Genomic DNA, 9,435 nt, shown 5'->3' with positions numbered 1-9,435 from the left:
CATGGTTCATTGTTTATTTCTATAACTCTTCATATTCAGGGCAGGTAATAATTCCTTGCTTTAAGTATAATTCACATTCAAGGTTGACATCAGGTTTGGGGGAGCTTTAAGTTTATATCATCTGAGGGGTCTTCTTTAAGAAAAGACTTTGTGCTTTTTTTGTTGTGCCTACTGTATGTTCTTTTTACTCTCCCTTTTTGCTTTCTTTTGTATTATTTTTATAGTCCTATTCCCCCGCAGTTAGTTCAGAAAGTATACAGTTTTTCTATTCTTTGACCCTAAAACTTGCAACATATATCCTTTACTTTTTTTAGTCCAGTGTTAATCTTTACTTTCCAGAAAATGCAAAGTTCCTTTGAGAGTCGTTTGCCTCCCCACCACTCCCCTGGGCTTCTTTTATAAGTTTTTCTCTGTCTTTCATTTTCTGTGGTTTCACTTAAAGTAAGATGCCTTGTATTTTTTAAAATCCTGCTTGTATTTCATTGGGCTTCCTAAATTCTGGTTTAATATCCTCACTCAATTCTCAGAAATGTTTAGCCATTATCTCTTCACATATTGTCTCTGCCCATATTTTCTCCCTCATTTCTGAGACTCCAGTTTGCTATACATCGGGCCAACCCACTGTGTTCTCCATGTCTCTTGCTCTATCTTCAATATTTTGCCTTTTTAACTTTGTCTCTCCTTCCCTCATGCAGGGTGTTTCTTTTAACCTATCTTCTAGGTGTGCCTAATCTGCTCTGTATCCATAGTTTTTGAATTTTTGAATTATCATATTTTCTAGTTTTATAATTCCTATTTGGTTATTTTTCAAATCTTAAGTGTCAATTCTTATGGTCTCCAGTTCCTTGACAAAATTTATAAGTTTGAATTTTTTCCATGAACATAACAAGCAAGTGGTTTAAAGACTATGTTTATTGTTAAGTCTGTTTCTTTTGTCTGTTGTTTCTTTTGGTGCTGCCTCATGCTTGACTCTGCTTTCGCCCCACTATGTTAGATTGTTTGCCATTCATTTTCTTTGAAAAATTACTTATGGAAATAACTTGAAGTGCTGGATGATATGTTCTTCCAGAGAGGAGTTTCCCTTCCTTCTTTCAGATCTCTAAGTGTGTCAATGGTCCTAAACCAGTGCTTGAGGATTTCTGAGCCAAACGAATGATTCTCGCCCACATCTCCACCTCTGGGCTGTGCTTTCGGGGTCCTGTCACAGAGTGGGGGAGGGTTCACCAGGGTTACCACTCTTCATGTTTATTGGACTCCAAGCCTAGACCCAAGTGACTGCCAAATGCCCAGCTTTTCTCTCCCCTTCTTTCTTAAGTTGCCTGCTAATAACTAGTACTGTTTATGTTAAAGCGACACCTGCATGCTAATACTGTTCAGAGTCTGACATCTTGGTCAGCGTTGTCTCTGCTGCTTCCGCTGTGACTTCCTTCTTGTCAGAATGTGAGGCATACAAGGATCAGATGCGGTTCCCAGGTGATGCTGGAGCTTGCTCTACAAATACGACACTATTTGTGATGAGTACCAAGATGGAATGGTATTAATCTTCAAAAATAAGTTGAACATAGCTTTAAATCCCCAGGATCAAAACAAGAATATCTGAGACATCTCCCCACCTATAACCCAACTGGATTACGGTAAGACCTAGTGAGACCCTTTCCAGCATCCTGGTACAGCGCTCTAGCTGCCTGGATTCAGGAAAAACATTCTACTTTAGCATATCAGAATAAAATCCTGCTTCTCTCTGAGCCTCTTTCATTTAAAACTTTTTAATGTATACTGTAGGCTTTAAATGATTTCCCATTAAAACTACTTTGTGGTATTATGTTCCAGACATAGTCTTAATGTCATAGTAGGTGCGAACATCGATATAATTAGGTTAGTGATAACTAGAACATTCTTGTTCATTATCTAAAGCCAATAATCATAGTACTTTCAGAGAATGTCATTTCTTTTGAAAACATGGGAGAAGAGTTATATTATGATTCTATAAGAACATGGGGTCTTAAGAAAGGAATCTTAAAAAGAATATATATATATACATATAACTGAGTCAATTTGCTGTACATATAAAACATTATAAATCAACTACACTTCAATTAAAAATTTTTTTTAAAAGAACATGGAGTCTGCTTAGTTCTGAAACTTTTCATTCCTTCTTCTGAAATCTATCCAGAGCAACAAGGAGAATGAAAATAAATTCATGGAAACTGAATTTTCAGCAAACAGCTGAGTAACAAAACCCTAACACTCCAAAACTGCATGCGAATGCTGTAGTAGGCAACTGAGACCAGAAGTACTGCACAGCAATACGTGGACTTACCTTCAAATCACAGGGGAGCTGGAAAACCAGAGGCTGCCCTCCTTGTGCCACACGGTAGAGAACAGAGCAGAGTGTGTGCCCTCTGAAGCAGGCTGACTCCCACGAAGGAGGAGGGAGGAGGGACTGGGAGAGGAGTGCCCAGTTTCTTTCTGATTCACCCAGTAAGTCATCCCCCTCCTCAGGGCAGGAGTGAGTGAGGGGCTGAATGAGATAAACAGTCATTTCCCTTACTCACCATTCTCTGGGTTTTTTTCTACTGGTCCACTGAGCTTAGACCTGAAACCTAGAGTCCTCCCAGCATGCATTTGTCCTCTTTGGGAGAAACTCAGCCTTCTACCAGGATAATTTTGCTCCCTCTTTCAGAAATCTGTCTCCTTCCCAATCCTAATCCCCATTCCTTTGTGATTTCTTCTAGGTCACAAAGGGTATGGCATAAGTCTCTTCCCACAGAAGGTTCTGAAATGGATCAAAACAGACATTAGTCAAATCTCTTCAAGGTCAATTCTATACCCAAGGCTGAAAATTCACTCTCTATTCTATTTCCTACCTCAAATTATATCTAGGCACATTGTGAGCACGGTAAGCAGAGATTCTTTACTGACTTCAAATTAAAACATAAAGATACTTCGATAATGAAATGTATAAATTCATTTCAATAACAAAATGCCAAGTGTACACAGATGCGTCACATTTGAATACAAAGCACCTCCCATTATCAAATTCCCAAGGAAAACTTAAATTCCCTGCAAGTCAAACCCCAGTCTTTAAGAATTTCTTCCCTAACTGCCCTTACAAAGTCAGTCTATGCCCTTAGAAACTGCATCTCAGTGGTTCCCTCGGTCCTGATTCCTGGGGGGGGGGGGTCATTCTGGTCTGCCCCCATGAGATCTTGCCTTTTTCCTTTGGTCAGATTTCTTCAGGCTGCCATCCTTCTTCTGATCTCATTTCAATGACGGTGCTTCCATTTTCTGGTGCTTTAGGAACATTAAGATCCAAGTGCATCTCTGTTTCCCTTTTATACCTGTTTATCCAGGAATTCAAATCTCATTTTCCCATTTCACATCTTTCTAGGCTGTTCCCCCAAAAGCTGTCTCTCCAAGGGGTCAGATATTCTAAGGGAGCCTCTCTCTTGCTTCAGTGCAGTCAGCCTGTCTTCCTCCATTTTGCCTTCTTACTATTACTGCTGTTCTGAAAACAAGACTGAAGCAACTTTTCACATCACCACAGCTTCTCCCTGACTTCCGGAGCACACCTGATCCCTAGAGACAATATTCCAAGTACCGTCTTTTAAATTGCCTTTTAGCCTTTGGATTTGTAATAATTTCACTGAGTTGTTTCTCTACTCCAACCCCCAAGGATGGCAGTCTTTATATTAAGAACTCCCATTATTTGTTCATGTAAGTCCTCTCCCTTTCTATAAATAGAGCTATAATTTGACTGTAGCATGACAGATAAAGCTATGATCAGAACAAAGGGAATTAAAGTCAACCAAACAGGTACTGAGTGACTGTCAAGACCTGTGGAAAAGCCACATAAATTCAGAATAGTTTCCTCTTTGGGCCCTGCAGGTAGACAGAAATAAAACACAGATGGTTAGGATTCAGATGTGTCTATCCACACTGTCTAACTGGGCCTGGCAATGACGGTTTAAACCTAGAAGAGCAAATGTAAGTGCTTTAAAATACACGTGACACTTGGGTGCAGGGTTAAGTCCTTGACTATAGACCTGGCTGAAAAATGCAGCAAAGAATTGCTCTGCCCCTCATGTCTGACAGGTCTTAGAGGGGAAGACTCTCTTTTCCCTATAATCACATCCTTGTTTATTTATTAGTATTATTTCCACAGCCTGTAGAAATCAGCTGACTTTGGCGGGGGTGGGGGGAGGCTGCACACCCACATGAGGGTTGAGGTGCTGCCGTCTGCTGAGACTTCTGTCTGCTTAAGTCCTCCTGGCCTCCCCTTTACTGAGGCCTCCAAAGGTCTTGCAGGTGTGCTGAGCCTCGCTTGAGCTGCGCAGCTGGGCTCTGCCTGCTTGGGCCCGCCACAAGGCCCGCCTGTCTTTGCTGGAAATTACTTGCTTGTTAAGAGGCGTTTTCTTCGCTGAGACTCACGCGTGCTTGCTATGGCCAGCAGGGCTCTTATAAAAACAGCTCCTTGCCTATTTCCATACATCCAGTAGCCCACCAAAGTGAAAGGCCTGCATGACCTAAGGGTTACAGACACCCTCAGAGAGCACAGCAGTTAAAAGCAAACGGTGTGTGCGTGTGAAAATCCACTATGTTACAGAGTATGAACCTCAGAGGTTGAGGGCAAGAATTCACGTGGTTTGTGCTGAAAAACTTCAAGCTACTTTCCGAGCTGACTCCAGACGTCTCGGTCCCTCTGAGTGTTTGATCTTCCATCCACCTCACTTTTTGTCTTATGTCTTGATGAGTTTGGCCAGTGCATCAGATTTGGGACCTTGAAGGGGCCCATTAAATAATAGGAAGCAATTGGGAAACAAGACAAAAGACATCACATATGCAGACTAAATAGCCCCTGCAGGTGTGCTGAGCCTCTCTGTTTCTAATGAAATAGAGAATTGACCTGTACAGCAGGCAAGTGAACGTCTTAAATCTACAGCCCAGAATTAGACCTCTAACCTTTCACCCAAAGGCCATACTCCCACTGGACTTTGAAAAGTAAGGCATGGATGCAGAGAACAGAATATGTGCTTCCTAAAAGCAGCTTGCTTCTGGGAGAAAAGGAAAAAGAAACGGCTGGGCTGCCCACTCCCAATTCTTTTTCTGAACTCTCCACTTAGATAAGTCACTCCAGCTCCCTTGGAGTGAGTTTTTAGCTATTATCAAAAAATGCCACTATAAACATTCCAGCATGTTTATGGGACTAGGTTTACATATATATATAAGCACTTCTGAGAGCATAGGCCTAGGAGTAGAATTTCTGGGACATAAGTATGTCTATGGTCAGCTTTAGTAGATGCAGTCAAATGATTTTTCAAAGTGGTTCTTACAGTTTATACCCCCACCAGCAGTGTATGAGAGTTAGATGCTCAACATCCTTGTCAACACTCGGATGTGACCAGTTGTTAATACTGTACCCACTGTGGTGTTATGTAGGCACTTCTTATCACAGTTTACTTTCCATTTCTCTTACTGATGTGGAGCACATTTTCATATGCGTAATGGCCTTTTGGATATACTTTTTGTGAAATGTCTGTGCACGTCTTTCTGAACATTAAAAAAATGATGCCTTTTTCTTATTGATTTGTGGGAGTTTCTCTTATTTTCTGGATGAGATCTTTGTTGGCTATATATGCACTGCAAATATCTTCTCTCCCTCTGGGTCTTGTCTTCTTACACCCATAATTGCATCCTTTGATGAACCGAAATTCTTAATTTTTTTTTGAGGGGGGAGGTAACTAGGTTTATTCATTTATCTTTAGAGGTACTGGGGATTGAACCCCAGACTGCGTGCATGCTAAGCATGTGCTCTGCCACTTGAGCTGTACTCTCCCCACTAGAAATTTTTAATTTTAATAAATCTAATTTATCAACTTTTTTTCCTATGTGATTAATGCTTTTTGTGTCTTATTTTAAAAAATTTGCTTACTGAAAGGTCATAAAGCTATTTTTCTGTTATCTTCTGGAAGCTGCTGTGTTTTATCTTTTACATTTAGAACTACAATCTACCTAGAATTGATATGAGCAGTTCAACTTAATTTTGTCTATGTGAATACTCAATCTAGCACATGGATTTCAAAAATGTCATTGTATCCCCATTGCACTGCAATGATACTTTTGTCATAAATCAAGGGATTTTATATATGTAGGTGTTCTCTTTTCCATTGATCCATATTCTGTCTTTTCACCAATACCACACTGCTCAGCTCTTGCTATTTTATAATAATCTTGATATATGGTATTGTCTTCCAACTTCATTCTACTTTAAGATTATCAGCTTTTCTTGGCCTGTTGCTTTTCTACATAAATTTTAGAATCAGTTTGTCAAATTCTTTAAAAATCTACTGGGAATTACATTACAATTGCATTGACTCTACAGATCAATTTGAAGTTTTAAACACTATTTTAAATTTTACTTTATATTACACGTATACATTCTTTTACACATTACATTTGTTTTTTTCTTTCCAGTTCTTTTGCTTTCTGGGGGGAGGGGGAAAGAGGATTGAGTACAAGTATGATAGTGGATCTCCTTGTCTCATTCCCAATTTCAGGGGAAAAGTTATTTCAAAATTTCACATTAAGTATGATGTTTTCTATAGAGTTTTGGGAGATATATTTATCAGATTAAGGATGTTCTCTTGTATTATTACTTTACTAAAAGTTTAAAAAATCATAAATGGGTGTAGAATTTTATCAAATATTTTTCTCCATTTGGAGATGATTTTATGATTTTTTTCCTTTTCAGTCTATTATATGGTGTTAGAGAATGTTCTGATTTCAGTCTTTTACAGGTAGCTGTCCAGTTTTCCCAGCACTACTTATTGAAGACACTGTCTTTTCTCCGTTGTATATTCTTGCTTCCTTTGTTGTAGATTAATTGACCATAAGGGTATGGATGTATTTCTGGGCTTTCTATCCTGTTCCATTGATCTATATGTGCCAGTACCACACTGTTTCGATTACTGTAGCTTTGTAGTATAGTCTGAAGTCAGGAAGTGGGAGTCCTCCAGCTCTGTTTTTCTTTCTCAAGATTATTTGGCAATTCTGGGTCTTTTGTGTTACCTTACAAATTTATAATTTTTTGATTCTTGTTTTGAGAAGATCATTCTCACCACTCCACAGAGGAAGGATTGTTAAGGCCAGGAGTTCCTGAAATTAGGGCAAGAGACCAGTTCAGAGTCTATTGCTGTATTCTGGGTAAGAAATTATTGTGGCTTGAACTTGTGTGATGATTGCAAAGGCGGAAATAAGTAGAGAGATTCAAAATATATTCTGGAGGCAGAACAGAGAGTGTAGTTTTTGAATGTGGCTGAGCCACACAAGGAGTCTGTGCAGGAGGAGACCACGCTTGACCGGTTATGCTGCAGTAACCTGTGTCTGAAAGGTCCTCATCTCACTCGCACTTTCTATCACAGAGCCCTGCCGAGCTTCTTTACACCTAAGTCTTAAAGTATCAAAGCTAATGTTGCAGGGAGAACACAGGAAGAGAGCTGTGGGGAATCCTGTGAGCTCGCCTTAGTCAGAGGGGAACCCAGATGGATTACAAGTGTGTCAAACCACTTACTGCATGTCACTCATCTGTCCTGATAAGTTACTACTTTAAATAATTAACTCTCGAAATAAAACGACTTGTCTTGAGATTGCTATGCAAAAGGAGAAAAAAAAGCTATTTAAAAAGTTAGGAACCACTGGCTGCATATGGCAGAATATCTGTTAAACAGCATTATTGAGTGTTTATTTTTCTAGCATAATAAGAAGACTGCAGGAAGATGGCTACTGGGGAAGCATCCACAGTCATCAGTGTCAGGGCGGGCATCTGCGGTTCTCCTGACTTTCCCTCATGCTATTCAGAGCAGTGTTCTCATGACTGGCTTGAACTGGCAACAGTCTTATCAATGCCCTATTTATAAATAAGGTATTTTTTAATGTAAGAAGGAAAGGGAAAGGCAAATATCATATGATGTCACTTATATGTAGGATATAAAATATACAAATGAACATATTTACAAAATAGAAACAGACTGAAAGACATAGAAAACAAACTTACAGTTACCAAAGAAGAAAGGGGGGAGGGATGGATAAATTAGGAGTTTGGGATTAGCAGATACAAACTACAATGTATAAATTAAATAACAAAGACTTACTGTATAGCACAGGTAACTATAGTCAACATCCTGTAATAAACCATAATGGAAGAAATTATGAAAAAGAATATATATAAAACCGACACTATGCTGTACACCAGAAACTAACACAACATTGTTATCAACTATACTTCAATCTTTAACAACATTTTAAGAAAAGAAGGAAAGAAGGAATGGCTATTGGGTAGGTGGTTACCAGTTATCTGCAATGGTCTAGATTTAAGAAGAATAATAGAAGGAATAGAACAGGACCATGTTACTTAAAATTCTTGAAAAATGAAAAATTCTTTCAGAGTTAGCAGAAATGAGTTACTGATCTTAATGACAGTTTAAAAATAATTCCACCTTTTCTAAACATAAAAGGAATATGTTCAGGTATTAATTAAACTGACAAATTCACTCAGTAAATATCCAAGCCTATGATGTATGTATAGCACTGTGCTAAGCCGTAGGAGAGATAAAAAACATGATACACATTCCCTGACTTCAAGGAACTTGGAAACAATAATTCTTTGTATTACAGTTTCTACTTCATAAAACTCTTTCACAGGCATTATTTCCTTTGAAATCATATCAACTCTGCACACAGGAGCATTTTATCGGATGAAGCAATCAGGCACAGTAGACCCTGCAGATCCCGGCCTGCACCTCTCTGGCCTTTACCACTGCCAGTGTCCTTAGGCTGCTTTCCAGCTGCCAGGATCCCTATCTCTGCCTGAGGGCTTTCTCCCAAGAAGGGAAAGCAGGGCAGTTTGGAAGCGCCTAGGAGTTCCCAAGCACACATCCCAGCAGCTCCCACCCAGGGACTGACGGGCTTTGTGACCTAGATACCCCGGCTCTCCTGCCCGCAGGTGGGTAGCTTTGAGGCCTGGGTTTCAGACCCTCTCCCAGCATTTTCCTGTGGGATTATGTTCCAGGCACTCCCAGTGGTAGCTGGCTCGATAAGGCGCACTTTATTTACTGCCTTCCCTTCTTTGTCTCACTTCCCCACCTCCCACTGGTGTTTCCTGAACCCTCCAGATAAACTACCTGCACTCAGATCTCTGTCTCAGGATTATAGTGGGCTTTCCACTCGGTTACTTCCCCAGTAATACTTCCCCACCCCTCAGCTAAAGTGCTTGGTCTAGTGGCTGGAGACATGATTCAAGCCAAGCCAGCTGGAACCCTTCCCAGGGAATTTTGTTCAACCTGAAATAGGGAGAAAGGAGCTCTCTTCCCTCTTTTCTGTTCTTTTCCCCCCTCCCTATCACTATATTTTCAGTAAAGAGTGCTTGGCATACAGTAA

At 39.9% G+C, this 9,435-nt stretch overlaps 1 long non-coding RNA gene across 1 annotated transcript; it reads right to left on the bottom strand.

Moving 5' to 3' along the window:
- Nucleotides 1-5,290, bottom strand: LOC140690574 (uncharacterized). The gene is made up of 2 exons (XR_012065879.1): nucleotides 2,556-5,290; nucleotides 1-1,491 (listed from the first exon to the last, which is right to left on the bottom strand). It is a non-coding gene; the product is annotated as an uncharacterized lncRNA (long non-coding RNA).
- Nucleotides 5,291-9,435: the final 4,145 nt, after the last annotated feature.

This window comes from Vicugna pacos, chromosome 31 (assembly GCF_048564905.1).
Source record: "Vicugna pacos chromosome 31, VicPac4, whole genome shotgun sequence".
NCBI classification, from domain to species: domain Eukaryota; kingdom Metazoa; phylum Chordata; class Mammalia; order Artiodactyla; family Camelidae; genus Vicugna; species Vicugna pacos.
The sequence above is the reverse complement of the archived record's forward strand: the minus strand, read 5'-3'. Positions and strand labels throughout refer to the sequence as shown.